Below are 12,396 nucleotides of genomic sequence, written 5' to 3'. Positions count from 1 at the left end.
TAGAAACGAGTGGCATAGATTGCAGTGGCACAGAGCGGAGTGCTAAAAAGTGCAGTGGCATAGAATGTGGTAGATCAGAGTGGCATAGAGTTCAGTGGCAGAGAATGCAGTGTTGCAGAGTAGAGTGTTGTAGAATGCAGTGGTGTAGAGTGGCATAGAGTGAAGTGGCATAGAGTAGGTTGGCTTAGAGAGCAATGGCATAAACTGCAGTGGTGCAGAGTAGAGTCTATTGGCATAAAGTGCATTGGAATAGAGTGCAGTGGTCTAAAGTAGAGTGGCGTAGAGTGGCATACAGTGAAGTGCATAGAATGCCGTGGCATAGAGTAGATTATTCCAGAGTAGAGAGAAGTGGCATAGAGAAAGAGTGAAATGGTGTTTAGGGACTGGTGAAGGGTAGAGTTCAGATTCATAGAGTAGAGAGGCATAGAGTAATGGTGTAAAGTGGTGTAGACTGCAGCAGCATAGAGTGCTGTGGTGCAGAATAGATTAAAGTGAGGCACAATGGATTGACATAGTATGCAAGGCATAAAGTGAGATGGTACAGAGTAGTGCAATGGCATACAGAGCACTAGTGAGAGTGCTGTGTTGCAAAGTGGCATAGAATCGAGTGGTGTAGAGTGGAGTGGCCTAGACTGGAGTGGCGTAAAGTAGAGTGGCGTAGAGTACATTGGAATAGAGCAGAGTGGTGCAGAGTAGAGTAGAAAAGATTAGAGTGAAGTGATGTAGAGAGCAGTGGTGTAGAGTGCAGTGGTGCAGAGTGCAGTTGCGCAGAGTGCAGTGGTATGATGTAAAGTGGAGTGGTGCAGAGTAGAGTGGTGTGGCGCAGAGTGGTGCTGAGTGGTGTGGCGTACAGTGGTGTATGCATGGTGTGGTAGCACACTGCCATTGAAGACAACACATTTTCAATAAGTTGCACAAACATACAGTTTTACTAATAAAGCTATGCAGCGCACCAACAAAATTGTGTGGAATTAGTATCACCTAGTGAACTGGTTTGTTTTGATCATATTAAAATATTTGTTTCCAACATACTTCACAATTAACAAAAAATGTGCTTCATTTGTGCTGTGCTAATTCTGAAATATTCTAAAGTACTTGCACAGTTCATTTAAATGTTGTTGTGTGCTAGAAAAAAACGTTTCTTCTGCCCTCAGTAGCCAGCAAGGTTGTCCCATAAATCCTCTCACTTTGAAGTCAGAGAAAGAAAAGTAAACACCAAGCTCCCTTGGACAACAGAGCCTGACATTTGACCTCTGTCTTTGTATGCACCCAAATGTGACAAGGTAAGAACAAGATTTACAGGCCTCTTTACAGAAAGGATCACTTGTGGAAGAATATTGGGAGAGGTAGTCTGAAAAGGCTTTGCTCCTTGGGTGGGACGAGAAGAACCTGGACAGCCTAAAACAAATAAAGTCAGCAAATGGAAAGCCAGAAAATGTGACTTACAAACCACAAAGTCAATGATAACCAACAGGCAGAATGCATCCACAAGGAAGCTTTCTGAATGTCCCCACGATGTCTTTAGCAAGGCTTCGGCCTAAAAACGACCCCGTGCAGGGGAATCTGAGCTGCGCTATACAATACCCCATGTGTGCCCTTGTGAACTGTAACATTCACATGACTGCTAACAATGTGTCTCACCGGAAGCAACTGCGCCCCCTGCTGGATGGCTCGATCTTCGACGAACGAACGCCTCCATTCCTTGCGTCCACTTTCTTTCAACCTCTTGAAGTAACTATTAGCTAATCAGACATTTAAAGTCAGTAGTTGACCTCTGACCCATCTTTTGCAACGTACATCTGGCGAGGAAGCGTTCTGACGTAGTGAGCAAAGAAAGACCTAAACAGTGCTTGAATTGGAAAAATAGAAGAGCAGGTACCCTGTACCAGACTACCTGCTTGTTTCTGAGAAGTGCCGGTACTCTCCACTTAAAAGTATTACATCACTCTTGAGAAGTGCAGGTACTCTTCCTCTCAAAATAAAAAAGTGCCGGTACTCAGTACCGGACACCACCTGCCCTTTTAAAGCACTGGACCTAAATAGATAAACCAAAGGCTGGCCGTGGGTCCCTAGAAGCGGCTGTTATAACAATAACTTGATTTAATAGCGCTTCGGGTTGCACTTGTGCCGTGTTTAAGGACTGTAAAGAAAAGGTATTGTCAGCAGCAGGTCTTCGCAAATTGAGCCGTGTTGCAGACACAAAGGTCGCCTGAATTAAATTTCTGCGTAGGGAAGATAAGCGAAGCGTAGGGAAGATGTGTTGTGTGAAGTGGGGGTGGGTGGTGGGGGCGGGGACGGAATGGAAGGTTGCGAGGCTAGTGGGCGGGAGGTTCTTTAAAAGACCCGACAATAACATTGGAAGATTGAGCCTGAAAGAAACATTTGTGTCAGTAGGCAAAGTGTCACCCCAAAGTGGGGGCGTGAGCCGCCCTCATACTTTACAGCTGTGGCGTGGAAGGTGCCCCGGAGGACAGAGCACGCGTCTAAATGCATAAATTCGCCACGGCGCGGGGATCGCAGCCACGCTCAGTATTACCTCGCATCTCATCATGATAATAAGAATAATGTGGTTTCAATGTCGCGCTCTCCCCCAGCTCAGATCGCAAAGCCTTCCAGGAAACACGCAGGGGGCACGCGCAGTAAAGGGCCTCGTGCATTCGGGGATATCTGTGCGGGAGGGGCGGAGGGGACGGTAAGTCTACATGGACAACCTCAGTGGTGCTGATATCATACACAGCAATTTTGGTGGCGACGACACGCACGTTATTTGTAGGAGAACATCGCATCTGATCACGCAACAGACACAGCATTGGTGGGGTAACAGCAAAGGTGGAGGGCAGTATGCAGAGCAGAGGCAGCTGCAAAAGTGACGGGCAGTATGCAGAGCAGAGGCAACAAAGGTGACGGGCAGTAAGCAGAGCAGAGGTAACAGCAAAGATGACAGGACGTATGCAGAACAGAGGCGACAGCAAATGTGACGGGCAGTATGCAGAGCAGAAGCAACAGCAAAAGTGACCAGCAATATGTAGAGCAGAGGCAACAGCAAAGGTGACGGGCAGTATGCAGAGCACAGGCAACAGCAAAGGTGACGGGCAGTATGCAGAGCAGAGACAACAGCAAAAGTGACCGGCAGTATGTAGAGCAGAGGCAACAGCAAAGGTGACGGGCAGTATGCAGAGCAGAGACAACAGCAAAAGTGACCGGCAGTATGTAGAGCAGAGGCAACAGCAAAGGTGACGGGCAGTATGCAGAGCAGAAGCAACAACAAAGGTGGTGGGCAGTATGCAGAGCAGAGGCAACAGCAAAAGTGACAGTCAGTATGCAGAGCACAGGCAACAGCAAAGGTGACAGGCAGTAAGCAGAGCAGAGGCAACAGCAAAAGTGACGGGCAGTATGCAGAGCAGAGGCAACAAAGGTGACGGGCAGTAACAGAGCAGAGGTAACAGCAAAGGTGACAGGACGTATGCAGAACAGAGGCGACAGCCAAGGTGACGGGCAGTATGCAGAGCAGAGGCAACAGCAAAGGAGGTGGGCAGTATGCAGAGCAGAAGCAACAGCAAAGGTGGAGGGAAGTGTGAAGAGCGTTAGTGATATAACAGCAAATGTGGAGGGCAGAATGCAGAGGAGAGGCAACAACAAAGGTGGAAGGCAGTATGCAGAGCAGAGGCAACAACAAAGGAGAAGGGCAGTATGCAGAACGTTAGTGAGGTAACAGCAAAGGTGGAGGGCAGTATGCAGAGCAGAGACAACAAAAAGGTGGAAGGCAGTATGCAGAGGCAACAGCTAAGGTGTCCAGCAGTATACAGAGCAGTAGCAACAACAAAGGTGGAGAGCAGTATGCAGAGCAGCGGCAATAGCAAAGGTGATGGGCAGTATGCAGAACAGAGGCAACAACAAAGGTGGTTGGCAGTATGCAGAGCATTAGTGAGGTAACAGCAAAGGTGGTAGGCAGTATGCAGAGCATTAGTGAGGTAACAGCAAAGGTGGTGGGCAGTAAACAGAGTAGAGGCAACAGCAAATTTGAAGGACAGTATGCAGAGCATTAGTGAGGTATAAGCAAAAGTGGTGGCGGTATGCAGAGCATTAGTGAGGTAACAGCAAAGGTGGTGGGCAGTATGCAGAGCAGAGTCAAAGGAAAGGTGAAGGGCAGTATGCAGAGCATTAGTGAGGCAACAGCAACTGTGGTAGGCAGTATACAGAGTAGAGGCAACAGCAAATTTGAAGGACAGTATGCAGAGCATTAGTGAGGTATAAGCAAAAGTGGTGGCGGTATGCAGAGCATTAGTGAGGTAACAGTAAAGGTGGTGGGCAGATTGCAGTGCATTGGAGGTGTAACAGTAAAGATCGTGGGCAAAATGAAGATCATTAATGAGGCAGGCAGTATACAGAGTATAGGTGGAATAGCAGAAAAGGTGGTAGGCAGAATGCAAAGCATTAGTGAGGCAGAGCATTATTGATGTAACAGCAAAGGTGGAGGCAATATGCAGAGCATTGGTTTGAGTAAGAGCAAAGGTGGTGGGCAGTATGCAGAGCGTTAGTGGGTAACAGCAAAGGTGGTGGGCAGTATGCAAAGCAAAAGTGAGGCAAAAGTGAAGGGGCAGGCAGTATGCAGAGCATTAGTGAGGTAAGAGCAAAGGTGGATGGCATTATGCAGAACACTGGTGGGTAGCAGCAAATGCGGAGGGCAGTATACAAAGCAATAGTGAGGTAGGAGCGAAAATGGCGGGCAGTATGCAGAGAATTGGGAGATGTGAGTAAAGGTGTCGGGCAGTATGCATAGCATTAGCGAGGTAACAGCAAAGGTGGCAGGTAGTATACAAAGCATTGGTGAGTTAACAGCGACGGTGGTGGGCAGTATGCAGAGCATTAGTGAGGAAAGAGCGATGCGATGGCAGTATGCAGAGCACTCGTGAAGTAACAACAAAAGTAGCTAGGCCTATGCAAAGCATTGGTTGGGTAAAAGCAGTGGCGATGGGAGATGACACATAGCACCGGTGGAGTAAGAGGACTAGTGGTGGGCCAAAAAATACAGCATAGATGGGGTAAAAGAAAGCGCGGTGGGGCAGTATACAGTGAACTGGTGGAGTAACAGCAATGGAGTGGGCAATATTCACCATTAGTGTGGTAGCCGGAATAGTGTTTGGAAAGCATACACAGCATAGTTGAGGTAACGGGAAGTGTGGTTGTGTAGTATGCACAGTATTAGTGAGGTAACAGCAATGGTGGTAGAGCAGTATACAAAGTATTGGTGGAGTAACTACAGTAATGGTGGAGCAAAGTAAAAACAACATGGTGGGGGTAGCAGGAAGTGTTGTGGGTCAATAGACACTGCATTTCTGGAGCGACAGCAATGGTGGTGGAGACTGTTCGAACATTGGTGGGGTAAAAATAAAATGGTGGTAGAGAAGTATAAACAGCATGTGTGAGGTCACCAAAAAAGTGGTGGGGGAACATACGCAAACTGTTGGGGTAACTTCAATAGCATAGAGTCAGTATGCACAGCCTTTGAGAAAGAGGCCCACCAGCTCTAGAAAATATACATAAAACTCGTGGGAACTACAAAAATAATGTGTAGTATGGGCAGATGGGAGGAGATATTCGGAGTAGTACATGTGTGATATCTGATAGCACATTTTACCACTGCAAGGATGGCAGTGGTATGCAGATGGAGGGAGCTGGGGAGGTGAAAATCCTCACACCCAGAAACGGCATGGGCAGGGAGGCGAGGGTACCTGACACAACTTTCCCCCAAAAAATTGAACATTGCAAGCCCTGGTCAATGCCATTTTACCGATCAACCTTAATGCACAATTTCCCATAATTCATAGACTGTATGTGCTGGCTGTCACATGGCAACACATAATAAGGCCCATGACAAATCATAGAAAGGCCAAGGGACAAAGAATTGACATGACCAGGTGACGCAGTGTATGAGGCCATATTGACAAAGGACTGCCCATTCCCAGACCACGACATTGGTTTGCGATAAAACATGACATGGGTCTGTGGCAAATTATGACAAAAGTGGTGTGACAAATAATGACAGACAGGACTCGTGACAGACAGGACAAGGCCTTGAGACACAACATGAAGAGTCCCCGAGAAACAATATGACTGGACCATGTGACAAAAATGGCAGGGCCACGTGACAACATTTCATATGGCCCTGAGAAAAAACAAGACATGGCCCTGTGCCAAATATGACAAAAGACAGGCTGCGTGACAAAAGATGACAGGAGAAAGGGCACATGACAAAACATGACTGGGCCGTTTAACAAAACTTGACAGGGCCTGTGACGAAACATGATTCGGTCCTTCACAGGGCCTATGACGAAACACGACAGACACACAGTAACATATGTCAGGACCCAGCAGCAACATTTGATGGCTCGGTAGCAAAACATGACTGGTCCCGTGACAAGAGATGACAGGGTAAATGACAAAATACAGCAGGGCGCTGTGACAGAACACGAGAACATACACGACAAGACACGTAAGAACATGACAGGCCCATGGAGAATTTTAAACGGCCCTTCTGACACAACACGAGGGTGCTCCGTACCAGAATATCACAGCGCTCCATGACAAAAAAACAGTGACACCCACAGCAATAAATTATGAAAGGGGCCCTGTGACAAAACGTGAGATTGCCTGCGACGAAACATGCGGGGGCCCTCGGACAACGCGTGAGAGGGCCCTGTGTCAAAAGCGTGAAAGGCCCAGTGAGAAAACATGACCGCCTAGAGGGATAACGCATGACAAGGTCTGGTGGCAAAATGTATCCGGTCTAACACAACAGGACAATCCCGGTGAGTCTTCGGCATTTTTCGAGAACACTCACAACCTTTTAGCCTTCCTCTCAGTACCTGAGTCTTAGAGCAATAGGCGGAGGTGACGTCATACTGAAACTTAATATAGATTGGAAAGACCAGAACGACGTCATAGACCCGCAGTGGATGTTAATCAGGAGAATCTCTCAGGGACAGTGCTCGCGTGCGCAGGCAGAGGGATGGGAAATTATTCATAAATAAAAATCACCGGATAGGGCTCGGTGTCAGCACCCAATCAGGGGGCTGCTAGTGCGCTCGAGGTCATGAGGCATAGTGCGAGCCCAGGTTAGGGAACTGCACGCAGGCGCACACGACGTGAAACCTGTAGGTGTACACAAAGATTGGGGCTGTGTTCATTCATCTACAGCACAGAGGCCATGTGTACACACAGGGTGAAGACAAGCGTGCACATAGAATGTGCGTCATCCGCACTGTATAAACAATATTGGACCACTGTGAATACATACGTTGGAGAACACTTGCACAGCATGGGGTAGGGGCAATATAACATGCTTGATGTGCTCATGCCAGAGGGGGTTCTGGGTAAATTAAGGATGTGATACTGTGCACACAATGACGATGGCATGGCGTATACACGGGACAGGGCAGTGTGTTCACGCTGAAAGTGTACACTGGGTGGTGACAACAAAGAGAATGGGAAGCAGTGTGTACACAGAGGTCAGAGGCCAGAGAGTACATACAGAGTGGGGCCCCTTGCACATGCAGGATGGACGTACTGTGTATACACTGGATGGGGGCGATACATGTGTATGATATGGGCACTGTGCATATGCTAGACATTTCTCTGCAAACATCTAGGTTGGGAGAGTGCGTATACACATGTGGAGGGCTTGGAATACATCCTGGAAGGGGCACGATGTACAACCAGAAGGTGCACACCGAGTGACAACAATGTGTGCGCACAATGTTCATATATGTTGTGGGAACCGTGTACACACAAAATTGGGCAATGCGTAAAACTAGGATGGAGTTGGCACAGGATGGAGGCCACGGGATACATAGACAATGGAAGGACTGTGTGCACAAGGCATGGGGGCAACGTGTGCACACAGGATGGAGACACTGGAAGGACCGTGTGTACAAGGTATAAGGAAGGACTGTGTATACAAGGTATGGGGCAATGAGCACACACAGGGTGGAGGCCACAGAATACTGAGACTCTGGAAGGATTGTGTATACAAGGTCTGGGGCACGTGCACACACAGGATGGAGACAGTGGAATGACTGTGTGTACAAGGTATGGGAAGGACTGTGTATACAAGGTATGGGGCAATGAGTACACACAGGGTGGAGGCCACAGAATACTGAGACTCTGGAAGGATTGTGTATACAAGGTCTGGGACACGTGCACACACAGGATAGAGACACTGGAATGACTGTGTGTACAAGGTATGGGAAGGACTGTGTACACAAGGTATGGTGCAATGTGTGCACACAGGGTGGGGGCCACATAATACACAGACACCGGAAGGGAAGTGTGTACAAGGTATGGGAAGGACTGTGTATACAATGTATGGGGCACGTGTACACACAGGATGGAGGCCACAAAATACAGAGACAATGGAAGAACTGTGAGTACAAGGTATGGGGCAACGTATACACACAGGCTGGGGGCCACAGACACAAGAAAGGCTGTAGGTACAAGGTAGGGGGCACGTGTACACACAGGATGGAGGCCACAGAATACAGAGACACAGAAAGCATTGTATGCACAAGGTATGGGGCCACGTGTACACACAGGATGGAGTTCACGGGATGCAGAGACACAGGAAGCATTGTATACAGAACGTATGGGAACAGAATGTACACACCGGATGGAGGCCACGGGATACTGAGACACTGGAAGCACCGTAGACACAAGGTATTGGTGGCAATATGTACCTACAGGACGGAGGTCACAGGATTCACGGAGACTGGAAGCACTCTGTGTCCATAAGACAGAACCGTCGGCGAAAAATAGAATCGGTGGCATGGTATAGGTATGATGGAGCACTATATGCGACAGAATTGGCGGTACTTATTGCACAGGCAGGGCACATTCACAGAAGGTTCATGCTCACCTGGCAGCGGGCAGGCTCTGTCCCCCAGGCTGGCATGAAGGACCCCCGGTTGGGGGGATTACCGTCTCTCGCTGCTCCAGTCCGTGCTCTGGCTTTAGTGCTGACAGTGCCCTACCGGTCTCCGCGGTTCTATCCTTTGCCGAGGCCAGGCTGCGATGCCCAGCTCGGGCGAACCCTCTCCCTGGCCCTGCTCCCCTTCTCACTGGCCCTGCTCCCCCGTTCCCCGGTGCGTCGCGCTCCGGTGCAGCTTTCCTCTCCTCCTCTGTGTACCGCAGATGGAGCGGGGGCGGGCCGGGCGGAGGAGGCGGGGCCAGAGGCAGCTACCAATACCAGGAGCGGAGTTTCAGCACCGAGGACAGCTCCGAGGGCCGGGCGCTGACAGACACCGAGGGGAGCCAGGGGGCCGCGCCGGGGACGGATAGGGCGAGGGAGCCCAAGCAGGCCGGAGCAGGTTGCGTCTCCAGGGGCAGCTGCATGGGTCACTGGGCCCCTCAGAGTAGCAGACATTCTTGAAAAGCTAGGGATGTGAGCTTCAATACCGGGCACCATAGAAGGAAAGGGCTCATTCTGAGGGGGCAAGGCCACACTACGAAGGAGGAAGGGGTGTCAGACGGTGCAAGGAAAAGACATGGAAAGAGCTGGATTGTAGAGTGGAATATAATTAACACAGCTGCTTTTCAAGACATAACACTGCTGCTCCAGAGTTGGCACGAAGCCTTCAGCATTTACAGCCGCTTCCTTGATCGTGTATTGTCCCTCTTCTGTTCATTCACCTGTCTCACAATTCTCCAATCAATAGATCCATTAACTCTCCCTTATCAATATATCCACCAACTATCGACAATCAATACACCATCTCACTACGTCTAATCAATCTATCTACACACCTGTTCCCCACTCATTAAACACACCTCACCATCACACAATCAATGTACCCACATCACGGTCCTTAGTCCAGTGGGCATCGCCCATGAGATGGCCAGACGTAGATCTTGTCCTGGTAGGCCCCAGGCCTCTCTAGGTAATATCTTGCATTGTCACCTCAGAGATGTTTTAAGACATGGGCAAAGTGGGCAATTGCCCAGGGCCCCCATTTTTTAAAGCCCCCTCTCTTCGAAAGTTAACGTTTTCTATATTTGACCTCTATCTTGCATTCTTGGTCGTCTTCGCTTGTCTTCGCTTGTGCTGGGGCTTGCTGGTTTTGCCCGTGCCCGTGTCTCCGGTCTTGCTGTTCCCTGCACGCTGTGTGTCTCCCCTAGCTGCCGCTACCTTCCATCGCGCGGTCAGCGCAGGGGGAGACTACAGCTCCCAGACTGCCCTCCGACTTCTGCCACACCTGAGGTCCATCATCGTGCCTGGAGGCGCTGAAAACACAGAGGCTCCCTCTGCGTCGCGGGACGCGCACGGGCGGCGCCGGGCTAAGCCCGGGCAAAGGGCGGGCCGTCTGTGACCGTCCGGGGCTGGCCGAGGCTGGGCTGGGTAACACTCTGTTTCAGTGACTTCTTAAGTAATCGACTATACATACCTGGGATATAGTGTATTTATTCACCAGGTTGTTTTCGCAAATAAGGATTGTTTATTGTTGTGTATTTGTATTTTAACATTGATTAACCCCTTCGCTGCGACGGAAATTCCGCCGCAGCGCTGGGGGGTGCGGGGGGCAGCGCGGTGGCGCGGTGCTCATGACGGAGCCACTCCGTCATGAGCCACGGTTGGGCTGTGCTCATGACGGAGTGGTTCCGTCATGACTCCGCCCACGGCGCTAATCGCCCGCACAGGCGGGAAATTAGCGCCGCGTGGGCGGCGTGGCCGCCAACGGCCGCAGCATGACGGAACCACTCCGTCATGAGCACACGGCAACCGTGGCTCATGACGGCGTGGTTCCGTCATGAGCACGGAAAGAGTTAAGGAATTCTGGTAGATCTAGCTTAAGGCTTTTTTTACTAGTGTATATATTCATTATAGATTTGTTTGTATATTTAGTGAGCCTACCATGTCTACAGCTAACAAAGAAAATGGACGTTCTAATATAGCCACCCTTGATAATTACCTTGTGAAAGTAGTCGACAAAATTAACAAAGAGTGTCGACTTTCTTTGGGTCGGGGGAGTACTTCGGTCCCCTTACCTAGTACTCCCAATTCTCCCACTTTATTGCCTTCCTTATTAGGGGATGGTAGTGGCAATCTAGAATGCCCTGTACTTTCAAGAACAGTTACCTATGAAGATCCAGACTCTACCCAGACCGCGCCAGATTCGCCTCAAGTACTATTAGCTTTATGCTCTCCGGCTCCGAGAGTGCAGAGAGTATTAAGATCAGGGAAGGGTGTCGCTAGGTCAACTATCCCAAAACGGGGGTGGAATCATCATAACAAAAAAAGATTGGACACCCCTACTAAGTGTGTTGTTAGTGATCTAGGTTTAGAAACCAATAACACCCAAGTAAAAATAGATCCCAAGCAGCTAGAGCTTTTGATTAGCATAATAGATACGAAGCTTGATAAAATTATTATGCCTCTAATGGATAGACTTGATACTCTTTCAGAGGAAATTAAGAGGCTGGGTGGTCTTTTGAATACGCATACAGGGACAAAGGTAAACTCAGAGGACTCATTAACGGTTAAGGGTTTTGAATCAAAAACTCCCAAGACTCCCAATGGGGGTTTATGTCCTAATACTGTAGTTGTATCTAACTCAACGGTGGGCCAAAGCACATCACCTAAATCTATGGCAGTGGATAAGCCAGGGAACATCGCCGTTAAGCCTAAAAGTTATGGTTATTCTACGCCTAATTTACCCCCGGAATGTGCACCATATGTGGTGGTTTTAACAAATGTTCCGCCACTTCTGGACACCGGGTCTCGTAGTAATCAAGAAACCCACGAGTCCCTTAAGAATAAAACGGTGGCTTGGCTTAATCGAGAGTGTGGTTACCCAGTAGCACTGTCTGATCAAAGTTTAACCACTACCAGAGCTAACTGGATAGGGAATTCTTCGTATTAGTGGTGATTGTGTGATTGTCAAATTCAAAAACCCGCAACTAGCTACTACTACTCTGCTCAGAGCCACATCCCGACCCTTGAACGATCAGGGAATTTCACTCAGACCGCTGGTTTTTTTTTACCAACATGTAATTAACAAACCATCTAATGTTTTTAAAAGGGGTAGTGGCAGTGCCCCTAGTGTGCCCAGCAGGTTTGAGGTGGTTACATCCAATCGGTTTCAATGCTTGAGCGGTTTAGATTGTAACGATTGACTGGTTTCTGATGTGGCGCTCTGTGAAGATGGAGCAGTATTTTGTGGTGCAGTGTCCGAAGGAATTACCTCCGGGCCGCTAGGTAATGCTAGTATCCCCCCTGACTTTTGCCCGTTAGTTGGCCTTGCGGGCGATGTTGAGGGGGCTAAAGGAGCGGTCCCTGCAGCTGACAACCATAGTTTGAGCCTAAGCATATTTCCTCAGGTAGGAGGCATTGAAACATCCTCTGGG

The 12,396-nt window shown here is 49.1% G+C and overlaps 1 protein-coding gene across 1 annotated transcript in view; it reads right to left on the bottom strand.

Annotated features, from left to right (window-relative positions):
* DLGAP4 (DLG associated protein 4) overlaps nucleotides 1-9,103 on the bottom strand; it is a 1,545,411-nt gene extending 1,536,308 nt beyond the window's left edge. Inside the window, exon 1 of the mRNA XM_085619178.1 lies at nucleotides 8,912-9,103. The gene's annotated coding sequence lies outside the window, so the exon portion shown is untranslated. The remainder of the gene's footprint in view (nucleotides 1-8,911) is intronic.
* Nucleotides 9,104-12,396: the final 3,293 nt, after the last annotated feature.

The sequence above is a fragment of the Triturus cristatus genome, chromosome 7 (assembly GCF_964204655.1).
Source record: "Triturus cristatus chromosome 7, aTriCri1.1, whole genome shotgun sequence".
NCBI lineage: Eukaryota > Metazoa > Chordata > Amphibia > Caudata > Salamandridae > Triturus > Triturus cristatus.
The sequence above is the reverse complement of the archived record's forward strand: the minus strand, read 5'-3'. Positions and strand labels throughout refer to the sequence as shown.